The sequence below is a fragment of the Myotis daubentonii genome, chromosome 12 (genome assembly GCF_963259705.1).
Source record: "Myotis daubentonii chromosome 12, mMyoDau2.1, whole genome shotgun sequence".
NCBI lineage: Eukaryota > Metazoa > Chordata > Mammalia > Chiroptera > Vespertilionidae > Myotis > Myotis daubentonii.
In genome coordinates, this window is record NC_081851.1 from 75,072,162 (window position 1) to 75,097,321 (window position 25,160).

Genomic DNA, 25,160 nt, shown 5'->3' on the forward strand with positions numbered 1-25,160 from the left:
TTCATTCTGTAAGTGAGGTTTCCCTTTCCTCTAACGCATCTGGACATTTCCAAAGCCATTTCAACATGGAACACTTTTGTCACCAGGATGGACAGGTTGTAGCGAGACAAAACAGCTCATTTAAAACGCTGTGTTTTAGTCACAGCAGGGACAATCTAGGCCTTGTTTACATGTTAGTCATGTCCCTCTGCCAGCATTAGTCGGGGAACATGCTCTCTGTACAGCTCTGACATGTTCAAGGGCCAAGGACACTGAATTTCAGGTGGATTCCCACCTACATTGTCTCTCTTACTCTTCACAGCAGTCCTGGACCTTACGCGTGATTAACACCCATTTAACGAAGAGGGGACTGAGGCCAGGGCACGGCACTTGGCCCGGGTTTAGGAGCTGGTGACAGAAGGGCCAGAACCTGCATCTGCGTGTGTTCCTGGCTCTGCAGAGGGTAGTGGTCAGCGGTGTGATGTGGAGACGAAGCTTTCTGAAGGCCGAGGGGGGTGAAGATCTGTGTTCATGGAGATTTTATCATGTGACTCAGAGTGTGCATGTGAGGATGCTCCTGGTGGTCAGGGCGGTGATCCCCTCGCTGTACCGGGTCCCCTCCCTCCTGACTGTGCCATGTCCTGGAGAGTGAGTGAGTGAGGGGAGCTTAGGGTTAATCTATCCTGGGGTGCCCGTGGGCAGGTCTTCTCCTTGTACCCTGTTGTACCTTTCTACCCAAGACCATACGACTACTCTTTGTACCTCTGAGCATGTGCAGTGGCATCGGGGATGGGGTGACTGGGCCTGCTTCATTCATTCATTCCCTTATTCTGTTAGCAAATATTTACTGAGCACCAAACAGCACATTCTTTAATGAGATCATCTGGACTAGGGATTTTAAAGTGTTCTATGTCATTTGGGCCACACGGAGAATAGTAATTTTTGTACAGCACACATAAGAAATGGGTAAAGCCGCTGTGGCCACAGGGGTGTGGCCAGCAGGGCTCTGGCCCCCCTGATCCCACCAGCTGTCTCCTGAGACTGAGAACATAAATGAGCACATCTTTGTCACATGGTTGGGAAAACGTGATTTTTAGACCAAGCCACGTATTTTACAGATGGGGATACTGAGGCCCTGGGCGGGGAATCCCGAGTTGCCTGGCCCCAGTCTGAGACCTCCCTGCAGGCTCCTGGTTGCACTGCATAGCCGCCTTGCCATGGCAGCCACTCTGAGTTTCTGAATTATTCATCAGCCATTTGTCACAAATTGGCAGGGGCAGCTGACTTGTGTATGTGTGTGTATAGACACACATGACCTCTTCCCACCCAGGCTATAAATTATCTAGAGACAGGGTCTTTGCCATGCTCTCTTTCTTCTCTTCTACCCTCCACATTAGCAAGCACAATGGCTTGGACTTCTTTATGTGTATAAAGGAATAAGCATCCATCCTTATCCTTTAGAATCAACTGGCATCCGCCTATATCGTGTCCCTTCTTGCAGAAAGCCTTCCCCGATGTCCCTGGCTGTAGGTACTCGCTGCTCCGTCTGATGCTCCAGAGCATTTTCTTTGTGATCCCTTAGAGCTTTTCCTACTTTCCACCTTCTGTGGAAGGCATGGGTGAATGGAGTCCACCTCCCTCTCTAATAACACAACCACTTTGAGAGCAGAAGGAAGTGCCATTCATGTTGCAGACTGGCACTCACTCAACAGGCATTTAGTTCAGACCAGCATATTGGAGGGTCTGTTGCACCTCAGATACTGCACTAGATCCATCCTTTCCAAAGCTCATTGGATCTTCACCAGCCGTGGGCAGTGGGCATGGCATATACATACTACATACATGTTATCCTGTGAGGAAACTGAGGCTCGAAGAGGGGAGCTACCTATGCAGGACTCTTTTAGTTGTAGCCAAGACCTCTGCTCCAAACCCCAGAACCTTTGCACTAGCCCAAGAGACATCCTTGCTCACCTTAGCTGATGTTTGTTTTCTAAATATACAAGCCAAGAAGAGGCGAGGTAATTGATTTAGAGGCCAATAAATGCCGGACATAAGTCATGTGTGATTTTTGTGAGGGGTTGTAAAAGAGCCCTCGTGTTGGAAAAAATGAGAACAATGTTGGTTCTCATGGATGTGTTCTGCTCGCCTGCCAGTTGTCCCCTGGAATGTCTGCGAGTTCCGTTGCAATATGACTTTCGGGAGAAAGAATACTCCCACTGTCCCAAGTCTTTCTCCCCTGATTTCTACCGCAGTAAAAACAGGGATTTGTACTTTTTCATTTTGAAATTAATCAGTTGCTTTGATATGTCTTGCATTTACCAGATAAATCCACTCAGCCGCTGGCCCATGGGAGGCTTAGTGGCTGTGGCTCTGTGTGTGTGTGTGTGTGTGTGTGTGTGTGTGTGTGTGTGTGTGGCAGGCCTATGAACATCTGCTTTGTTTTTCTGCTCCACTTTCTTCTTATTTCCCATAGCAATAATTGACCCCCTTCTGTGTAAAAGACCCTCCAAAGGTGGAAGAAACAGGCACAGCGGTGCTGACTGCGTTTTCCTTGTGATTAGCTGAGTGTGGCCTCTGAGGAAGTTAGTTCTCGAGCCCAGTGCATTCCTGGCTCTAATCAGAGCTCACAAGCCCCTGATCATGCTTCTGAGTTGGGCAATGGCCAGTCTCTCCACAAACATCTGCCAAGAAAACACGCCTCGAGGAAGCTGGAGAGAGACAGCGGTAGTGAAGCCACAGCACCCGCCAGCCACATGCATCTGGAATCGCCTGGCAAGCTCCAGCTCACTGGGGCCATGGCAGGGAGTGCCCGCAGAAGAAATAGTTATCTGAGGCTAGCGCTCAATGAGGTCAGTCTTTGAAGGGTCCTAAGATCCTCTCCACGGTCCCCTGTCACAGTGTGTGATGATTCCTTGTTATGGATGCAAACACCGAGGCTTCCATGGGAATGATTTCAGAGGAGAACCTTTCTGATTCCAGTCATAACCCTCCTTCATGGCAGCGTGGACCCCACAGCTCAGTGGGGTGGTCCATGGCCCCCACACCAGCTCCGTCTGGGATCAAGTCACAGCAACAGAGTAGAAAGTGCTGAGAGCCCGGTACAGAGGGTCAAGATGAGGGGCATATATATCAGCGTCCTTTCCCGGACGCTGATATACATGCCTGCAGGGATGAACTTGACTTGTAGGTGTTAAATCCTTATTGAATGTCTGCTGGAAGCCAGGCACTGTGCTAGACACGGGGGGCAAAGTGAGTGCTCATGCATTTTCTGTCTCGAAAACAAGTTTAGTGCAGAGTTGCTTTTCAGATGATTTTCTTACATCCTGGAACGGGCCCTGGTAGGAGACGTGAAGGCATTCATTCACTTCTTTATTCACTGAACAAGTAATTTTAAAACTAAAATTAGTGTCTGAGTGGCCACTGAGGGTATGACAGGGGGCAGGACTGACATGGCCTGGTCCTGTGGGCGAATGTAGATAGAACTAAGGATATTATATTTGTAATATTTTAGGGGAAGAGTGTGAAAATATGTGATGCAAATGACATTGTAGAGGAACATTTATACACAGTTATTTACCAGCTTGGGTGTGTTTCATTTCCATTGTGACTGCACGTCTTTCTTACAGAAAAGTATAGTTGTCCGTGGAAGTCCCTTGGAACTTTCCATGGCTGGCCTGGACACGTTGGAAACTGCTCAGCGCTGCCTCTTCAGTTTGTAGAATCCAGGCAGGCTTTATGGACGCTGTTGCATCTTATGATGTTGGGGAAGGCTTTACCTCCAGGTCCTTGCTTCTTGTGTTCCTCCTGCCTACACATGCCTTGCTGTTGCCTTTCTCTGTGGCTAAAAGCTGTTTGTTTCTTAAACTACAGTTCAGAGATCATCAGCTAAAGTCATTCATTCAAGCATTTGGCAAATATTTATTGAGTGCCTGTGTTTGTGCCAGGCACAGTTCTAGGCACTGGGGAAAGAAATCAGATAATAAATAAGTAAGTAAGTAAGTAAATAAATAAATAAATAAATAAATAAGACTGCGAATAACTCAGGTAAGTATAGCAAAGTGATATTTATTGCCTGTTAGTATATTAGACAATCAAAAGAGGAATGGGGGGAAAATGGAGGAGAGAAAAGGGGGTATACTTGGATGTGTGCTGATACATTTTCAAGATAAAGCCAGAAGAATTCCCTGAGGGATTGGATGTGGGCCGTGAAATAAAGAGGAGGCTAAGATGATTCAACGTTTTGTCCTAAGAAACTGGAAGGATGGAATTGCCATTAGCTTAGATGAGAAACACTGGGGATGAAGCGGGGTTGGGAGGGGACATGAGTTCAGTCAGAGGCCACAGTAAGCTTGCCTTAGGCATCCAAGTGCCGATTTTGAGTGAGCTGTTGGTGATGGCCAGCACAGGAGAGGTCAGAGCTGGGAATCTGACTTTGAGATTAGCATGATGTGGCTGATACTGAAAGCCACGCGACTGGGTGAGGTCATCCAAGGAGCAAGTCTTGCTGGAGAAGGGAGAGATGGAGACCTGAGTCCTAGGGAAGGCCAGTGACAAATGTGTGGGGGGAAAGAAGGAGCCAGTCGAGGAGACTGAGAAGGAGCAGACATTAACTAGGAGGGAAAAGTATTGACTGCCGTCTCCCAGAAGTCAGGTAAGTAAGATTTCTTAGAAGGGATGATGACTCGATTGTGTCATAATTGCTGATGGTCTTGTAAAGGTGAAGACTGGGAATTGTCTGTTGGATCTGACATCATGGAGGTCCTTTGTGTCACCCACCTGGGACCCCAGCTCACCCAGCTTGCCTCCTCTGCATCCCGTGTGCTCCTTTAGTAATGCTCTTTTACACGCAGTGATGTGATCTGTGTGGGTAGCTGTGCCTCCCACAGAATAGCTGCATGTCCGCAATCCTGGAGCCATGCCCATGAACGTTGCATAAGAGAGGCCCCTGCCTGTAATCAGGACCTACCTAGCATGAATATGCTGAGGTCAACTGGGCACTCCTCTGCCTTCAGATACCTTGCAATGGAAGGAGAAAAGCAAGGTGTATAGAACCCATTATAAAAAAAAAAGAAATTGGCCCAACCGCCATGGTTCAGTGGTTGAGCATCAACCTATGAACCAGGAGATCATGGTTTGGATTCCTGGTCTGGACACTTGCCTGCAAGTGGGCTCAATCCCCAGTTGGGGGTCTGTAGGAGGCAGACAATCAAGGATTCTCTCTCATCGTTGATATTTCTATCTCTCTCTCCCTCTCTCTTCCTCTATGAAATCAATAAAGATGTATTTAAAAACATTTTTTTAAAAAAAATTGATTGAGATGTAGTAAAATGGTGAGAGTTCAAAGGATAGGGAAATTTTCCTTGGGAGTCAAGGTTGAGTCCATGGCTGAAGTGGTCTTTGAATTTGCTATTAAAGGATGAATAGGATTTGAAATGAAGGAGATGGAGTGGAGAGAAGACTCTTAGAGAGAAATAGAAGAGTAAGACCACTCAGGTGGGCCCGCTGGAAAGGAGGCACTGAGCTGAAGGGAAGGCTGTGGGAGGAGAAAGAAGGATGAGGCTAGAATTTGGGGGGCCTGGGCGGAGTGCCTCCAGGGCTGGTCTTTATCTCTTAGCCAACGGGGAAATCATGGCTTTTGAGCCACACGGTGGGGCAGAGGTGGCTGTGCTCTGTCAGGAAGAGTCATCTGGCTGCCTGTGCATGACCATCCTGGACAGAGATGATAGGCCTAAGTCAGGGCAGGGCCGTGGGAGGAAATAGGAGGGGCGGAGAGATACCGCAGAAGCCGAATCCACAGGACACAGCACTCCAGAATGCAGGTTGCGGGGAGTGTAGCTTCAGCCCTGAGCCCCCCCCAAAACCAAGTGCTGTGACTCAGGTGGCCCCTTGTCACCTCCACCCCCATCCTCTTCCAAAGTGCCAGGGTTCAGGCTTTACCTGGCTCATTAATGAACTGAAGCTGGCCGACTGTTAGAGCTCTGTGACTCACAGGGTTGCTGCATTTAAGAAACTAAGGACCCCTGAGAATTTCAGGGCTGCCCACTGCACTGCACCCACTTTAGAGAGGTGAGCATGTGAGTGCTGGCGAGGGCCCGTCCAAGTCACCTCCAATCCCCGTCTCGGATCCTCTGTTGCATCGGAGCTGATCAGCAGCATGCAGCATTTTCAGGAATTGCTTTGCAAGAGCGGTTCTCAAAGCCCAGAGAGGCAATTCATGGTGCCACTCCGACCAGCAATGCCATCGGAAATGCCAAGCGGCTCAGATGGTGCCCAGGCAGCCTGCCTTCTCCTTTCCCCCAGCAAACCCAGCCCCAGGAGCATGGCCGCGGTGCCAGAGCATGGAAACCTTCCAGCTGCTCTGTGATTCTGTCCGCATCGGCTGGGTGGGCTGAGGCAGGGCAGGTAATGGCACCCAGGGGGGGTCAGCCCCGATTTCAGGGAGATTGGAACCCCAGGCTGTGGGGGAAGGGCCTGGCCGGCAGCCAGTCCCAGCATCCAGATTCATGTGGCCGTGGCGTGGCGTTGGGGGAACAGGCTTTGTGGCAAGGCTGGCTTCCTCCTGAATTTGCCCATAAAAGGATAAAAGCGCTGCTCTCTGGTCGGCATTGGGTAGGGTTGCTGATGATCAATTTTTTTAAAGAGTGGATATTTTTTCACCTCTGTGCAAGGAGTGTGCGCGCGTGCGTGAGTGTGTGTGCTCCTGCTTTCACACAGTTTGCAGCCTGTATGTGCTACCAGATGGATTCAGCCTCATCTTTTATCTAGTGTTACAGGAGACAAAACTGGAGCTGGGTGATATGCTGCCTCTTCAATTGAAGAGAGAGAGAAAGAAATAAAATAAAAGGCTCTTTAAGGGAAGGCCTTATGGTAGAAAAGAATGGTCCAAAATATTGTCTGGCTTTACTCAAAAGGCAAATACAGAAGATCCATTTAAAAGCGATTTTCTCCCTCCCCCTTCCTGTCGTCTCCAAAATATATGATCTCTGTGTCAAAGTAGGCCAAGCTGTAAGGCGGCCATGAATTATATATCAAGAGACATCATTACCCAGGAGTCTTGGACAAATGCCCCATGGTTTAAATTTTACAGACCCCCCCCCCCCTCGCCTCTCCCCCCCCCCCCCCCCCCCCCCCCGCTAGCGGCAGCAACTTCTGTCCTTGCCTTCTTCCTGAGATGCAGAGGGAGCATTTTTACAAAACATAGGAGGAGGCTTGATGCTAATAAAGGCAGTTGTGCGATGGCTGGAAAGGGACCCTCTGAAGGGAGCTTTTCTCCCCCAGGAGGGCCTGCACCCCAGGTGCTTGGGCAGGGCAGGCAGTCTGCCTGGGGAGCTTTGTCCTGCCTGCTTCCAGAGGAGGCAGACAGCCACAGAGGGGGGAATCCATCAACCCGGCGTTTCTGTGACCACCGCCGGGGCACAGACAGTGTCATTAAACCCGATAGCAGGTGCGCTTTAGCCACCTCTGGCTTCGCTGGGATTCAGGAAGGCCTTTGTGGAATGATTCTTCCACCTGACACTGGAAACATTAACTGGGTACCTGGAAGGTGCGCTTTGGGGGTTGCTTTTTTGCCACTTTACAGCAGTTGCCTGGATCCGAAAATTAGCCCAGAACACGAGCTCCCAGGACAAGCGGTCCCAGGCTCAGCACTGGGCGGGGCCCTCCAGACAGGACACCTACGGTGGCAGAGAGGGTCTCAGCTCCCTGCGCCCTGATCCCCCCACACCCACCCCCGTTTATTCTTCCGGTTAGAAGTGTTTCAACTGCCCTCTGCTTTACAGGCTTGAGGGAAGTCCTGCGTAATTCTCCACATAGCTTCTCTTTGTTTTTTAATCTCTAATAACCCTTTTATTCCCCTTCTCACTGTATTCTTATCATGCTTTGGGGATATAGAGGGGACATGGCGTTTTCCCCATTTTAGAGATAAAATAATGAAGGCCAGAGCAGAGAAGTAACTTGACTGAGGTCCTACCTCCAGAGTGAAATGTGTATGAATATGATGCAACACACTACTCGGTCACGGTCAAATAGTAAAAGGTAAAACCCTGTGATGGAGCTCCCATTAGGAGTGTCCAGTCCTTCACGAGGTTTGGCCAGCCCAGAGCTTTGGCTCAGCCCCGCCTCCCAGGTTGGTCCAGGCTTCTCTCCACGCCGCCCCGCCCCTCATTTCCTCACATCCAGCCATACCCAACTCCACGTAGGTCCCAGTCCAGCGCTTCCTCACTCCTGTGTTTCATTGCCTGTGGCCCCTGCATGCACCCCCTTGCCCACTCGCAGCCTCAGGTCCCTGTTTGCCCCCCACGTCCTGTGTGAACTCGAGTCTCAGTGAGGCAGTGAGTGACCTTTCCATGAAGCCTTTATCCACTGTTCCCACCAACCGGTGAGGGTAGGTGCCCATCACTGGTGATTCCACATCAGCCTGCGTATCCATGACAGCAGCAGCCATCCTGTGCAGGTGGTCCCGGCCTCGCGATGGCTTGAATGACCCGTTTTCCACATTACGATGGTGCAGAAGCAACATGCCTAATCAATTCCATGATATATTCAGCATTTTATTGTAAAACGAGCTTTGTGTGGGCTAGTGTAAGGGTCCCAAACGCATGGAAGGCAGGCGAGGTTGAGCTATGATGCTTGGGAGGTTAGGTATACGAAATCTATTTTTGACTTACGGTGTTTTCAAGGTACGGTGGGTTTATCGGGATGTGACCCCATCGTAAGTGGAGGGGCATCTGTATTGTCACTGTTGTCTTACGTAGTTACTTTTTCTGCGAGCTCATGAGCCACCAGCAAACATGAGTGAGGAGCCACACTTGGTTCTCAGAATCTTCATCTGCGAAGTTGAAGAAACACAGGCAGCTACTGATGGGCTGTGGGCTGGGCCTCGGTGGGAACCTTCCTTCTCCTTGCTGTCCCCCTGGATTCACCCAACAAGAGCCCCACTCACCAGGTATAGCTTGGTGAGTGTCCTGCCTGCCTCTTGGGTGTGTGGCTGCATTCAGTGAAGCCGCAGTCGCTGCCCATTCATTACCTCCATGGACCCAGGCCCTTGGCCCTGTGCCCAGTGGACACACTGAAGAAGGAGGTGGGTCTCCCAAATCTGTGGTGTCTGACCTGGCACTGAGTCAGCACGTCACTGGGGGACACGCAGGTCATTAGGGTTGAAGGAACACAAGAGTCAAGAGACAGACAGACCTACCTGAGAATCCCAGTTCAGTCATTGATGGGTTGTGTGACCTTAGGAAATCCACCTGAACACTCTGAGCCTTTGTGCCTGGATCAGTAAAATGAGAGAGAGGGTATGTAAAGCTATTTGCTAATAATGAGAGATTATTTTGAAAAGCATTTGGCACATAAAGAATATTTAGAAATGTTGGCCATTCATAGTATGAAAAAAGTCAAGCTTGCAATCTAATAAATCAGGAAATTATTAATAAAATAACAAAATAATTTTGCCACGCCTGAGGGAGTTATCATATTGTTGCTTTGGGTTGTATAACTTTAAATAATAATAAAAAAAATGTTTAAGGCACAAGCATCAGAACCAAATGAATTCATTAGCTGATTAGCTTTGGGGGCATTTCTTTACTTTTCTTTGCATTTACTTTCCTCTCTGTTACAGGCACGGTAAGACCTCCGTTTCAGGGTCATGGTTACAAGAGTAAGAGAGAGGTGAAGGATGGAAGGGGCGAAGTTCAGCCGCCGACAGAGCAGGTTCTGATGAAGTCTTTGCTTTGAAATGTTTCTCTGGAGCTGTCTTGCTTCCTCCCTCTGGGCCCAGGTCCTGCCTGGATTGTAACCAGCCAGTTCCTGGGCTCCAGATGAGCCTTGGAGTTGAGTGTTTAGAGACCTGAGCAAGAATGTTCCCAGGGTGAGTGTGCAACATTTGCATTTGACTGGGAGTCCCTGAGGAACTCAGAGCAGCCCTGGGGGCATCCCACCTCCTCCCCTGAGCCCCAGCCCCTCATCGTAGAGTGAAGGGGTGAGGCACAGGGTTGCTCCGTGGCTTCCAGCTCTGGCATCTGTGCCTCTGATTTAGAGCTGAGTGAGCTGTCATTCATAGGCCAGGAAGGGCAAAACAGCTCATTACTCTGCTCCGGTGCCTGGGAAGCCACGGGGTCCTGCACATCTAGCATGAGCTCTGAGCCCTCGGGCCTTTAATTAAAAGGCTTTGTGAGTCAGATGGTTCAGGGGGAGATTCAGATCTGCAGGGAGACTCCAGGGAGGTCCTCTGTCCTGTCCTCCACTCCTTGAGAAATCTGCCACTCCCAGCGCGAGGATGGAGGATGGGGCGTTGGGATCCCGGGAGGGGACTTTGGGAAGAGGCTGTGGTTAAGCTTCCCTCACAGCCCCGCTGACTCCAGGTCACCAGGGCTAGTCTGTGTGTTCCATGTGGCGGCTTTTCCCGTGTGTCTGAGCTGTGTCAGCCTAGTCCGATTCTGATACCTTCCCCGTGGTGGCCACAATACCCGGGGTGTTTCTTACCCAGTGCTGTTTCCGCTCAGGGTGGTTTGTGCTAAGTGTATTTTCAGCCCCAAGTGGTACAAGGGATAAAAGGATTTTCTACCAAAAAAAAAAAAAAAAAAAAAGTGGTTTCTAAATGTGTCAGAAGCAGGGCTGCCTGCTGTGTGTTTTTCACAACTGCCTCCCCAGAGGAGGGTTTGAAAGCCTCACCTTTCAAGATGTTTCAACTCATATTAGAAAGTGACTTAAATAAAATCGCTCCTCTGACCACCGCCACTGTGCTCGCCGGGCTGGTGATTATTTGCCTAAGTGGAGTCTCCGGGGCGGGAACGTCAGTCACACCGGTTTTCCCATGTTCCTCGCAGAGGAGGTGAGATTGCACTTGTAAGATTCTTCTACTTGTTGTCATCTGGGGCCTGAGGGAATGTGCACCCCAAGGAGTATGGGCCTGCTAGACAGAGCACGGTATGGTTTCCACTGACCCTGTTTGCTTTCCCCCCAAACCATGACTGAGCACCTACTGTGTGTTGGCACCATGTAGGACAAGAGCTGACTTACTCTTGCATCGTCACCTGTAGGAATCCCCCAATGGTCTGCCACTGGCCTCTAGGTTTCCTGACAACTGACCATTCCCTTCTGATTTCTCCTGGACGCTGATATGTTCAGGGAGCTTGAAGCGGCCACTGTGCTGAATATCTTTAGATCAGGTTTCTCAACCTTGGCACCACAGACATCTGGGGCAAATTCCGTCTTCATTGTAGGGACCGTCTCACACATTGTAGGATAGTCTCAGTATCCCTGGGTGCCAGCGGCGCCAACAATTCAGTTGTGGCAATCCAACGTGTCTGCAGACATTGGCAAATATGCCCTCACACCTTTACATGGACCCAAATGCCCTTCTCTCCTCTCAGTTCATATAGTTATGTGTAAGGAAAGCCAGGATTTGTGCTCCCTTTTTATAAGATAATTGAGGACCAGAAAGAGAAGAAACTTGCCCATCCAACAGCTCCAACTGAGGCAGAGCTGTAGCTACAATTTAAATTTCCTGTCTTCCCAACCCAGTGTCCTTCTCCTGGACCCATTTAGTGGTGGGCTGATACATGTTACAGAACTGATTCCCTGGGAAAAGCAAAAACAAAACACACCTGATGAGGAATGTTTTTCCAATTTCATGGTGTAAATACTCCCACCATGGCTGGTTTCTACTTATCAGACCTCACGGAAGCTGAAGTTGGGGAGGAGGTCTGTATAATTGGCTCTGGTAAGCTGGTGTCACCTGGATCCAGGAGGACTTTGCTCAGATATTCATCTTGCTTCCTCTGGACCTTGTCCTTCCATCAGTCCTCCTTCTCTCATAATCACACACATTTATTAGTGTGGAGTGTGGTGGGGGTGCTTTAGCCTGGTAAGGGTTTTTGATCATTTGTTTGAATAAGGAGAGAGCTATTAGAATGAAATGTTCTCTCTCCCTTTTTTGTTGAATAAACATTTTGTTCTATAATCTTTCTATTTAAGGGGATGCAGGAGCAGGAGGACAGAGCAGAATCCCTAGGGAGCTCGTCGGTAAGGTCTCCTGGACAGGAACTGAGGGCTGTTGCTCAGCACCAGATATGTTGAGTGTGTGTTGCTTGGAGGTACAAGAGAGTGAGGGCCAGGGGGCTGTTGGATATACTGTGCTAGATAGAGTGCAGGAGAAAGATCTTGGCTGGAGTTTCAGTTCAGATATAAGCCTCAGTGTCCACACATGTGAAAGGACAAATAATAATCTCACTGTCGATGAAAAAAGCAAATGCACTCTCTTATGTCTGAGCTTCCGATGCCTGCTCTTGCATTTGCTTGTTTGATGGATTGGCTGGTTGTCATCAGATTGAAAACTCATTAAGCCTAAGGACCTAGCTGGTCTTGTGGTTTTGACCTTGTCCATGGTTCCGTGCTATATGCTTCTAGCCATCTTGTCCATGGTCCAGCATCAGACCTGGGAGAGCCCGTGACTGTGGGAAGAACCCTTCTCTGGTTATCAGGAGACCTGGTTTTCTCCTCCTACTGTTGGTGCTACCTCATTACATAACCTCGGGGGTAGTTTGGTGTGACTGGATGTGGGTAGCCCCAGAGGAGGGGTGGGAGCATGCTGTGGCGTTTGGATTTGATCCCGGAAGTGGTGGGAAGTGCCTGAAGGGTTTTGAGCAGCAGCGAAGACTCGATGCATCATCAGAGTTGTGCTTTACGAAGTAGTTTCTGCAGAGCACTGGGCCAGAGTGCGGGCCGGATGAAACCAGTTAGGAGGCTGGTGCAACAGTCCAGTCCAAAAGTGATGAGGTGCCCCACGGCTGCTGAATGCTGAGCAGTACAGATAGAAAGTGCTGTGAGAGTTCGGAGAAGGAGAGGTCAATGTGAAGTGGGGTGTCAGCATATCAGAGAAGGCTTCACGGAGAAGGTGAGCCTGCTGCTGGCCTTGATGGATGACAGAAAGAATGGAGGTGTGTGGAGCTATAAGTCTGTGTGCATATCAGGGCAAGGAAACACGAAGCTGTAGTAAGCCACATGGGGCTTAAGTTGAGAGCTTATATAAAGGATGGTTCTCAATTCGTATGGACTTGAACGCTAAACCCGGGAATATGGATTTTGTTAGCGGTGGTTCTCACAGGGAAAGTACATTTTCTATAGTTGATTTCTGTGGGGAGCTTATCCCCAGCATTTTCCTGTCCAGAGCTCCCCCCTTTCTTTTTCTCATGCTTGGGGCCAGGTGAGGGTGTGTGATGCACCCCCTACAGCTCTGAGCTGGGGAAGGCAGAATCGCTTTGAGTCTTGAGGCTGAATGGGCCTGAATGCTGATCGTGTGCCTGGTGATTTGCCGGGCAGCAGAGACCCTGGACCGGGAGCAGCTGTGCTATTATCTCAATGTGGTCTCCAGGGTGTGCTGCCTGGGCCAGGGGACCGTCCTCAGCGGAGGAGATAGAGATAAGCCGGCTGCCAGCTGTCGCAGGTACCTTCTCAATCATTCCTCCTCGCGTCATCCCCGAACCGCTCCCCTTACTAAGAGTAATAGAAGTCCCCCGTTTTCTCCCACTCCTGCCTGGCAAACGTGTATCTGGATCCGCTCACGGAAGGGGAGGATGGCCAGCCTCATAGCGTTTGAGTAAAATGAGATCGGTGTTTTCTGGGAGGTAAAGCAGATACCATGACCTCTGAGGCTCACAGGAGAAACAGGCTCAGACTCCTCTTGCACAGCCAAGAATCGGTGGGGTGGGAACTAGGAACCAGCTACCCGTGGACTTGAGCGTGTTCCTGTTCGATCAGAATGGGGGCTCTCTGCAGGACAGGTTCCTTTAAGTGGGGTTTTGTAGCAATTCGCTTTCTCGAAGGGCAGTGTCTCTCGTAGGTGAAGCTTTTCAGTACACTTTGTTGAAAGGCTGTTCCAGACACTGAGGGTCCCAGGTTCCCAAGTCCACTTCATTGGCAGGGAGTGACTTGCCCAGTGTCTTAGAGAGACAGAAAGTCAAAACAGGCCCTGGCCGGTGGCTCAGTTGGTTAGGGCGTCATCCCAATACAAGGTTGTGGGTTTGCTCTCCAGTCAGAGCACATGCAAGAATCAACCAATGAATGCAGAAATAAGTGGAACAACAAAGTGCGCCCTCGCTCTCTCTCGCTCTCTCTCTCTCTCTCTCTCTCTCTCCAAAATCAATCAATCAAAAATTTTAAAAAAAGAATGTTTAACATCAAAGCTGAAACAGGAGCCCAGATTGCCTGCTTTTCAAGCCCCAGTGTTTTGCCATCCCCCAGCCTTAGGGGGCAAGTGAGTCTTCATAGAAGAACACCCAGTGTCAGCCACCCAGAGGTGGCCCCTGTCGGTGGCTCTGTGGGCCAGGGGCTGCGGGAGCTTGCAGGTGGTGTGTGGCACTGGGTGGTGTTGCCGTGGGAGACCCGCCTGGTTGGGTACATGGGTGCTGCCAGCGTTTGCAGATCCCTAGAGCACGCCAGCGTTGGCGGGAACTTGGCAACAAATGGCTGCAGCCAGACTGGCCCTCAGATGGTGCGCAGTGCCGTCCGGCCAGGCCCCATTTCTTAGTTTCCCATTCCTGGGCAGCACTGGCCTTGAACTTCCACAGCCATCATCTACCCTGACAGTCCAGGTCAGCGCTGTCTGTCTGTGCTGCTCGGCATGTGTTTAGGGGCTGTTGTATTTGCTGAAGTTCAAATAGGTACCAAGCACTGTACTGGCCACTTTTAACATTGGGGTAACCCTAAGGACCCTGACATGGAGCTATTATTCCCATTATAGAGACGGGCAGCCAGGGCTCAAAGAAGCATTGGTCGTAGGCCCCAGGCTCTTTCCATAGCCCATCCTCCCGCTAATACTGACACCAGGGCTTGATACACTAGCTACCTGTGGACATCCCAGTCAGCCTCGGGCACAGCCTCTTACCAGGCTCTTTCTCTGCTGTATCCCTGCACCTCCTCCGCCCTCCCCGGCACACTGAGCCGCTCACTGCCTTCCAGGAAGCCGAATTTTACAGATCCCACCCTCCACACGTCATGTGTGCGGGGCTCTGGATAAGTAAGACATTCCCCTCCTCTCAGGAAACTTCCATCCATTGGCAGAGATGAAACATGACAAGAGCTACGGTACTTTAGCAGAGAAAGCTCACTGGGTCTTCAGAGTAGCCCACCGCGGCCTGCTGGGCCATGTCCTTCATTGTAAGGTCAGCATTGGGCAGACTTTGCATCTGACGATCAGAGGGAAGAGGGATTACAGGTCACACCGCCTGGCCAAGGCCACACTGGGGGCAGGCCCGGGTCTCCTCACTTCCCTCTGGAGCCTTCCTGCTCCCTCAAGGCATCGTCCTGGCTTGTGGTCCGGTAGGGCCTCTACAGCCTGAACTGTGTTCATTTCTGTCTTTAACATTTTTTAAAATTTATTTTTCAATTATAGTTAACATACAATATGATATTTGCTTCAGGTGTACAACATAGCGATTAGACATTCGTACGCATTAAAAAGCGATCCCCCTGGTGAGCCTAGTACCCGTCCGACACCTTCCATAGTTATTGCGACATTATTGCCTGTTCCCTGAGCTGTCCTTCCAGCCCCATGGCTGCTTTTATAACCGGCAATTTGTACGTCTTCCTCTCTGATTGCCGCCTGCCTGGAGGAGACGAGGCAGCGCGGCTGCCGATGCATCAGACTCCTGCCTGTCAAGCTGTTACAGCAACACCCCTGAAGTTGCCGCCCTGGGAGGAGGGGAGCGAGCATGAAAGGCCCCAGGCTGACTGCGATGTCATCGTACTGATGTTTGGGGTTGTCAGAAGGAGGAAGATACTCATCTCATTTGATTTCTCACGTGTCCCTGCTCCCCAGCCCAGAGGAGGACCTGATGATACCAACACCGAAATCCTGTCGGAGACAGAAGCCTCTGGCCTGGCCCATCTGTTCAGATGGAAGACTGGCTGGGGTTTCCCGAATCCCTCAGCCAGTTTGACCCGTGTCCCTGGCCACGCACATGGGGGCGCTCACCTTCTTGGCTGTGTAGGTGGGACAGGGGTCAGAACCGGCTTAAACCACAGCTCTGGGAAATGGAGCCAGTGTGAGCTGCGGAGCAGAGACCCGGGCTCTGGTCCTGCCAGGGGCCACTGCCCTCCCGCCCCGGGTCAGACGTCCCATCTGGTGTGATGGACGGACCCTCCATGGCTGTGGAGCGCAGGGGTTGGAGTGAGCGCCGTGAGGTTGAACTTGGGTTCAGTTGCGAGCTTCACGACCAACTCTTATAAATGTGTGCTGTTAACCGGGGCTGGTCCCCGGCCTCGCCGAGTCACCCTCCAGCTGCTAATCTGTAAGATGTGGCTGGTGGGCAGGGCGTGCCCTCATTTTCCGCAGGACCCATGTGAGGGCCGAGGGAGACAGTCACGTGATGTGACGGGCGGCACAGTGCCTGGGCAGAGGCAGTGCCCAGTGAGGAAGAGTGGCATTCTTTGGTGCCACCACGGTCACCCACTCCTTGACCCCTGACAGTCTCGGATCACCGAGCCCAGGCTGCTCTGGTCGGCCCCCATCAGGTCTCTAGGCCGCTCCCAGGACAGGGTTCCCAGCACGCTGGCATGGTGGGGAGACCTGCGCCCCAGTCCTGGCTTCTCCACCTGCGTGCTGAGTGGCATTAAACAAGTCCCTTCCCTTCTCTAGGATAGAGGTGTCTCCTGAGTAATATTAGAAATGATAATAGTCGTTGTCATGATACTAATAGAGGTAGTCGGTTGCATGACTCCCCACCCCGAAAGGCGAGTCCATGCCCTAACCACCCCAGCCTGCGGACGTGACCTAATTTGGGAAAATGGTCTTACCTACTTACCAAGTATGACCATTTGTAGAAGCTCCTACACAGAACAGATAAGGAGCCTGGCTTAACTGCCTGCGTGGCTGCGGGAGGAGGGCCCAGAGCCACCGCGCCCCCCAGGCACCCCTGGGCCCTCAGGCTCTGAGCCTCGGCAGAGCTGTCAGGAACCTGTGGGCTAGACGTCCTGTCAGCTCTGTGATTCAGTAAATGCCAGGGTCTCTTCCAACAATGGATGGAGGGAGGCCTACGCTTTTTTTGCTAGCATTTACTTTACCTGAACTGATGGGAGAGTGTGAGTCAAGACGGGTCCCTGGTTTCAAAAGAAGGCAGATTCTTTCTCTCCTGGGGCAGATTCCTAAGAAGACAGATTCTTCTCCTGGGGCAGAGATTCCAAAGAAGGCAGGTTCTGCGGGAACAGCAAGATGAAAGCCGGCTCTAAGTGCTGCCTCCGTCCTCCCTGGGCCAGCGGGGTGGAAGGGGAGATGCCCGTCCAGAGGGCCCCCCTCCGCACCCTTCGGCAGGGTCAGTGCCTACTGGCGGTGGAGAAAGGCCAGGCCTGTCCCAGCAACACGCTGCCCCTTGAGGGAACAGGGTCTGTGTCCTGTCGGTGGCCTGCAGTCTCCAGCTGCCTTAGGGAGGAGAGCCACCAAGCCTGCATGTTGGGGGAGTGGCTGGTTATCAGAACAGCTGGGCATTCGGGTTCTGGGAGCCCACAGTCCTTTTGAAATATATTATTATTGCCCAGCTGGTGTGACTCAGTGGTTGAGCATTGACCTATGAACCAGGAGGTCCCAGTTTGATTCCCGGTCAGGACACATGCCCAGGTTTCATGCTCGATCCCTATTGTGGGACGTGCAGGAGGCAGCCGATGGATGATTCTCTTGTTATTGATGTTTCTATCTCTCTCTCCCTTGCCCTTCCTCTCTGAAATTAATAAAAATTATATTAAAAAAATAAGTGAAGCTGGTCACACCCTTGCTTCTCCCATCGTAGCACGATGCTTCGTAACCTGTGGCATCGGCCTGTTTTATATGCAGAGCCTACAGGCCCAGCGGATGGAGAAGACCTTTGGCGAGCTAAGGGGCGGGAATGGTTGCAGAGGAATGTGTGTGTGGATTGGAAAGCCCGGGATTGCTGGGACAGTTCTCTCCTGACAAGCGTAATTGGCCCTCGGGGCTGTGGGTGACCTCAGGGTGCCCACATGTCCTGGGTGCCTGCGACCGTCCCGGCTCATGCCTGTTGTCCCAGTGGCCTTCATGGTTCGCTTCCCACTCCCACAAGCACTCAGTTTAGACGGTGAATCCCATGGTCGCCCTCATGGTATGCGACCGAATACCTGCCCACGTGCAGATGCCACGGGGATGACGCACTCTGGCAGAGACCTGCACCCGTGATGCGGACGGCGCAGAAGCCGGCTGTGGGTCGGCACCAGTGCACGGTCACGCGTAAGGCATGTCACCATGTCACAGCACAGGCGGTGACATCATGGGACAAAATGTCACACAGACCACAGACCGTGCAGCAGCTCCTGTCTCATACCAGCTGGCTGTCAGACCGAGGAAATTACTTAGTGTAGCCCAGCTACAAATGAGGAGTAATGATATGGCCGTCACAGAGTGGGAGTAATTACTAAGGACCTGCGGAAAGTGCCTGGCCTGTTTCCTGACACATAATAAGCTGGCATCATCATCATCATCATTATTCCATGACTTATTATTTGGGCTTTAATCTCCCCGCCTCTGAAGTGGTGAGAGGTGATTTCTGTGCTGTCCTGTTCCCAGGTCTTCATGAGGCTGAAACCAGAGCCTGGTGTCCCTGCAAGTGTGTGCGACCTGGGAGTGTGTGTGATCTGGGAGTGCGACCTGGGAGTGTGTGCGACCTGGGAGTGTGTGCGACCTGGGAGTGTGTGCGACCTGGGAGTGCGACCTGTGAGTGTGTACAATCTGTGAGTGTGTGCAACCTGGGAGTGTGTGCAACCTGGGAGTGTGTACAATCTGTGAGTGTGTGCAACCTGGGAGCTTGTGCGACCTGGGAGCGTGTGCGACCTGTGAGTGTGTGTGACCTGTGAGTGTGTGTGACCTGTGAAAGTGTGTGCAACCTGTGAATGTGTACAATCTGTGAGTGTGTGCGACCTGTGAGTGTGTGCGACCTGGGAGTGTGTGCGACCTGGGAGTGTGTGTGACCTGTGAAAGTGTGTGCAACCTGTGAGTGTGTGCGACCTGTGTGTGCAACCTGGGAGTGTGTGCGACCTGGGAGTGTGTATGACCTGGGAGTGTGTGGAGTGTTTGAGGACTTTCGACATCATGGTCACCCGCCTGTCCCGTAGGTGTGTTCCCCTCTGACATGGGGATGGATTCCCAAGGCACCAGCCCTTCTACTCACCCTGAGGACTGTCATCTCGACCTCCCTGTCCCCTCCCCAGCCTAGCCTCCTCCCACCACCGAGCCATGCTGTGTACACACCAGGGCCAGATGTCACTGACTGGTGCTGGCTGACTCCCGGGGGGTGGGGGGAGGAGGACAGGGGTGTTGAAGAGTGGGGGCAGGTGGGAAGGAATTGGGGGTGCTGCCACCCAAGGGGGGATGGGGACAAACTCCTTGTCCTGTGGGCGCAGCACCTCTCCACATTCCCACCTGGAGCCTTGCTTCCTTCCTCTGCCTTGTATTCCTGATTTCTTCCCACTGTCAGCCCTCCCGCGTGCCTCACCCTTTGCTTGTTGCTGTCACAGCTTGCAGAGGGAGTGCTGCATGGTGGCCTCTGGGGCGGTGGCCCCCGTCCTCCCGGTGCCATCGGCAGGCTCCAAGTCTCCACTCCTCAGTATCAGTGTTGCAGCATGATTAGCGATCATGGGCTTGCCTATTGGCGTGATTAGCGATCATCGGGCTTGCCTATTGGCGTGATTAGCGATCATCGGGCTTGCCTATTGGCGTGATTAGCGATCATTGGGCTTGCCTATTGGCGTGATTAGCGATCATCGGGCTTGCCTATTTGCGTGGCTGTTCTACTTACCAGGTGGTTGCCATCCTTACGATGCCCACTGGGCGTGGGGGACTTCTATGAGTCTATAAGCAAGTGAAGTGGCAACATGGACAGGAGGAGATTCGCCCTCCCCTGGCCTGGCCTGCTTAGCTTTGTGGTAGAAGAAAGCGGGGCTCTGGCTGGGCCCTGTCAGGTGAACCCAGGCCCAATCGTATACACTGAAAGCAGGTTACACGTTAGAGAGCAATTGAGAAGGAGAGCAGGGGGTGGGGTGACACCCCTGAGGCCCCCTCACCTCACCTCACCCTCTCCTCTCTCATTTCCCGGTCCTTGTGGGCGCACCTGGGCTCTAGGCCACGGCCCAGAGGTGAGGGCCGCCGCCTTCCCGGGGTTCCTCTTTGGGAATTGGTTCTGTCCTTTGTCGGTACCAAGTGCTCGTGGGAGACAGTGCCTGTGCCAGGGGGCCGTCTTCTCCGGCCGGGCCCTGGGCTGGAGACATGGGCACCAACCCCAGTCTCCCCGCTGCCACCATGACCCGCTTTCCCCAAATGCAGAGACAGCCCCAGGGACGCCGGCTCAGAATCACTTTCTCATCAGGCCAAGGACTTTGCAGAGTTGCTGTGTTTTCTCTATCATTTCCTCCCCCCACACTTCCTGTTTTTTCTTCCTCTTTCTCCACCCCCACCCCATCTCCCAGCCCTGTCCCTGGTTGCCTGAGAACAGGAATAAGCGTGGCCGTTGATAATCGTGATTTCCTGACCTACGGGCCCTCAGTCTGCTGCTCAGAGCTGGAGCCAGAGGGCCCAGCCTCTCCGGGCACGTGAACCCCGGCGGGGAGCAGGCAGGAAGCCGGGGCCCCAGGGCACGGTCTGAAAGAGAATCTCCTAAGACTAATTCTTCATGTTCTTGCAGCAACTTACAGCTTCCAAATTATATCCTCCTGCTTTTGAACTAAAACACTGCAGAACTCCCAGTGTTTTGGCCGAGTAAATACAGTCAAGTGTCGATGGGCTCAGCCTAGGTGTGGGAGGGAGACGGGAGTTTATTAGTGATTCTGCACCATGTTCTCCTTGTGTGATTCTCCGGGTCTTTCTAGCTCTCTGAAGTTAGGTTCCCTGACCCTTTGGGAAAATGAAGTCGACGGTATTCATGAGGACAGATTAGGGAAATACATCTGTGAGATTCACATGTTGCGCCTGGCTGATGCTATTTGCTTAACAAATGCAAACTCCCTTTTTTGGTTTTCGTTTTCTGCACAGGGAAATGGCTCTTCAGAAGTACAGTAGCCAGAAAAATTACCTAATCAGTGATGCCCATGGGGGAGAGTCCGTGGCTGTTGCTGTCTTCCTGGAACAGGGAGAGTGAGAGGGAGAGTGGAACGAGAGCGAGAGCGAGAGCGAGAGCGAGAGCGAGAGAGAGAGAGAGAGAGAGAGAGAGAAGCAGATAATCACAAAGAGATAGAGAGATAGAAACAAAGAGAGAGAGGGGGGACAGACAGAGCAAGAGAGAGGGGAGAGACAGAGAGAGACCCACTGAGAGACCTATGGGCTGGATGCTCACATGCCCATCCCTGGATAACAAAGCCTGCCCTCCACTGCCCCTGGGGCACGCTGTTCCATCACAATATTTTTCTAAGGGAAACAGGGAGAGCCACCCGACCACATGCCTGCCGTGGACTGTTTTACTAATTTAGCTCCCAGGGTAAAGCTGCAAAAACAACACCAACAGCAATCTGGAAAACGTGCCACCTCCCTTTTTGAAAATCTGTTTAAAAAAAAATGGGCTTTGCATTCAGGGTCAATGACCAGTTGTTTGAGGAGTCAGCCAGACCATGTGGCTGCTTTTTAAAAAATTCCAAAGGCCAGAGAGTCCAAGACACATTCTCCTCTGGGTTCCTTGTCCAAGTCGCCGAACCTCGAGCAAGGCTTCTCTGAGCCTCAATCTTCTCAACCACCAAATGAAAGCATGAAGCAGGGTGACCACGGATTTCTCTCAGCCTGGGAATCTGGGATTCGGGACTCTCTGCTCTCCTTAAAAAAAAAAAAAAGTATTGTTATTGGAGGAGAACAGGAAATGGCCTCTCAGTAACATGACTTGCATTCCTTTTAGCAGATTATCACTCACTTAAGGACAGAGAAACCACCGGACTCAAGGGGGCCGCAGCCCTGACCGGGGACCAGACTTGTCTTGGCCGAGGGCTGCTCCGCTGGTCCGTCCCATCAGCCTGGATTGGTGAACCTGACTCCCAAGAGCCCTCTCCAGGTAAGAAACAGCTGACGGGCGGCAGCAGGCTGGCAGTGGCGCCCAGCACTTTCTGGGTGGGGATGTGTGACCTGCACGCCTAGAGAGTACATACGGGAAAGTGTTACGGAGGGTCATCTTTTTCATCTAGAGAGCTTGAGTTTCCTTGAAAACTGAAGCCAGAGCATTTCATAAAGCTGAGCACAGTACAGAAGGTGAGACCCGGTGATTTCCACGGTATTTTCCAATCCTGCGGTCCCGGCGTCCTTTATCCCACAGTGCTCCGCTGGCAGTCTCACTCGCTGGGGAACGAGGTGTACCGGGTGCGCCCTTTCATCTTCCTGTGGTTCCTCTTCCCCGTGGGGCTCCCTGAGAGCGCGCCTCACTCAGAAGAAGGAGGCGGGTTTCGGAATGAGGCGGACCTGACTTGGAATTTCAGTTCCGCTATTTATGAGCTGACTGGTTTTGCCCGCATCGTTTTAAATCCCCAACTTTCTGTTTCCCCATCTGTGGGATGGGACAGTGCAGTCTCATCTGTAGACTTACAGTGACAGTCAGAGGACATAACGTGCGAGCTTTGTTTCTTTCTTTTATTAGACCTCACAAAAGGTTAGCTTCTCTCCCCGCCCAGCCTTCCTTTGAACTGTTAAAATAGCGCTTTTCTCCTCCACTGGGTTCCATGCGGGCCTTGGGCCTTGGTTTTCGTTTTCAAAGAGCCTCAAGGTATCTAGAAGAAGAAGGAGAACTGTAGGAGAGAGGACAGCACAGTGACACCAGCAACTAGTGCATCCAGGGGCGGGCCTTGTGCGCACACACCGGAAGTCCCAAGCAGTTACAGAAGAGAGAGGCTGTTACCAGGCTTTTGATTTCAGAGCTTGTCCTCAATAGCAGCCCTCCCTCGCCTCAGCTCTGGCCCGAGTGCCCTTGCAGCCCAGCCGTGGGGATGGCGTGCTCTGTTATACCCAATGTCAGGGCCCGCTCCTCTCCCAGCCTCTTGACCCATCCTTTGTCACTCAAGGTGTTAGGTGAAAACCAACTCCCTCCCCGCAGCCCCTTTCCTGTTAGACCAGCAGGGTCTCAAGACCCAGGGGAAGAGCCTGACAGCTGGCATCAGTTAATCTGGGGGCGGGCCTCCTGGCCTGGCACTCAGCAGAAGTTCCTTTCAAGAATGTGTTCCTCCAGGGCCATGACATGGGCTTTCTCCCGTGTCTGTTAGCTCTGTGGGGCATTCATTCATGCAGCCATCCATGCATCCCACACACGTTTATGGAGCACAGGCTACTCGGCAGGCATCCTTGGTGTTCGGGGCACAGCACGGAACAAAGCCAAGTTGCTGTCTCGTGGAGCTTGCATTCCAGTCAGATCAAGGGATCGCCAACAGGGAAACAGGCACATATACGTTATATCAGGCAGTATTAAGTGCTACGTAAAAAAATAAGTCTGTTCACGCCAGAGAGCTGGGAAGTTGGGAGAACGGGCACTCCTCTTCTCTAAGGCACCAGGGAAGCCTCCCTGGTCGGCGTTATCTGAGGGGGACCTGAGCTAAGTGAGAGGGGGCCTCTCCAAGGCCCCATCCCTAAAGCATCCTCAGTAGAAATAAGGGTGGAAGTTCTTTTCTCGCAGTTTTAGTTACTGAGACTCTGGAGATGAATGAGACTTGGTGCCACGAATGAGTCTTGGTGCCACGCAAGGGGCCCGTGGCCTGGCGCTCGGACAGAGCTGCTTGGGGAAGTGGCATTGGTAAATGGGGTTGAAGTGAGCAGCTGTCCTGATCTGGTCGTTGTGAAACAGATTTGCTAGAGTGGGAATTTTCCATTGGAACCTCCCCCTGGTCACTGCTACCAATTCTCTTGGAATTCGTTCACCTCGACCACTGCCAAGTCTTGGCTTCAGGGGAGAGGGCGGATCAGTTCATTCAGCAAACATTCGAGTGCCTCTTGTGTGCCAGCGCCAGTGCTAGACACAGGGGTCGGTGGTGATTAGATTTAGCCCCTGCCCTCGAGTTGTTTGCGGTTTTATTGGGAGACCTACGAGTGACTAGACAACACACACTTGCCAGCATCGTGTACGAGTGGGTGTGCGGGAGCCCAGAGGAGGGGTCTCTGACCCACTGAGGTGTAGAACCCGGGAAGCTGCCCAGAGACACGCTACCTCCACTCAGTCCTAGACTCGAGGGCTCATCAGGCAGCTGAACAGCAGGGAGGGTGGGACCTTTAGGGTGGGGCATGTGGGCAGGGGGAAGTCATATGCAAGGCTGCCCCTGGGAGGCCCTGTGCGCAGCGCCATTCACTGAGCTGTAGAATGTGAGGTGACTCTGAGAGACTGGGGGACTCGTGTGGAGTGAGAAGCTGGAACCTTGAGTGTCAGGCCAAGAGGATGAGTATGTCCTGAGGACAGCTTGGCACTCTGAACCGTTCTTTAAGCAAAGATTGATGGGCGGCTAAGGTTGGAGTTTTATGAAGCAAAGGGTCTAATTTTCTTTGACCCCCAATTCCTTCAAGGGCTTAGGTCACACCCATTCCTCCTAATGTTATAAGACCACAGTTTCTTTGGCTGTCAGGTAGGTGAATACCGACGGGCTGAATGGGATGTCCGCGGGGGGGACACGGATCTAGGGCACGTCCAGCACTGAGTGCCCCCATGGATGTTCACTGCGGACAGTGCTTCACGGGCAGTCTTGGTACTAAATTGCTGGGAGGTGGTTGGAACACGAGCCCCGTTTCTTATGGGAGAGAGTGGCTGACAAAAGGCCATGCTGTTCTAGTAGAAACCATGGAATGTAGGTCTCCATGTGTTTTCTCCTGGTCAGAAAATGGATGGGTCATAGCCATCTCTTAACCCTCTCTCTGCTGAATACTGAAGTAAGAGTGTTCTCTTCAGAAATGAGCGGACTCATTAGGTAGAGAATACCCGAGTGCCTGTCTCAGGCCAGACACTGTGTGAGGCCTTGGAACATCAAGACACAAACGTGGGCAGCCCCTCGAGGAGTGCGTTAGCTCGTCGGGGGAGGAAGGAGCCAGAGTCACAGGAGCGGACGGTGAGCAAGGGTTTGGGCCTGAACAAAGTGGTGTGGATGCAGCGAAGGAGCATGCGCTCTGCCCAGGGAAGTCAGGGACGGCTTCCAAGAGGGGCTGATGAGCTGGGCATTGAAGGATGATTAGGAGTCGGGATCTGGAA

At 52.1% G+C, this 25,160-nt stretch overlaps 1 protein-coding gene across 2 annotated transcripts in view; it reads left to right on the forward strand.

Annotated features, from left to right (window-relative positions):
* Nucleotides 1–25,160, forward strand: part of CYRIA (CYFIP related Rac1 interactor A) — an 85,011-nt gene that overhangs the window by 18,488 nt on the left and 41,363 nt on the right. Inside the window, exon 2 of one of the 2 annotated variants that reach the window (XM_059660507.1) lies at nt 21,852–22,004. The gene's annotated coding sequence lies outside the window, so the exon portion shown is untranslated. The remainder of the gene's footprint in view (nt 1–21,851; nt 22,005–25,160) is intronic. The other variant, XM_059660506.1, reaches the window with a different exon arrangement.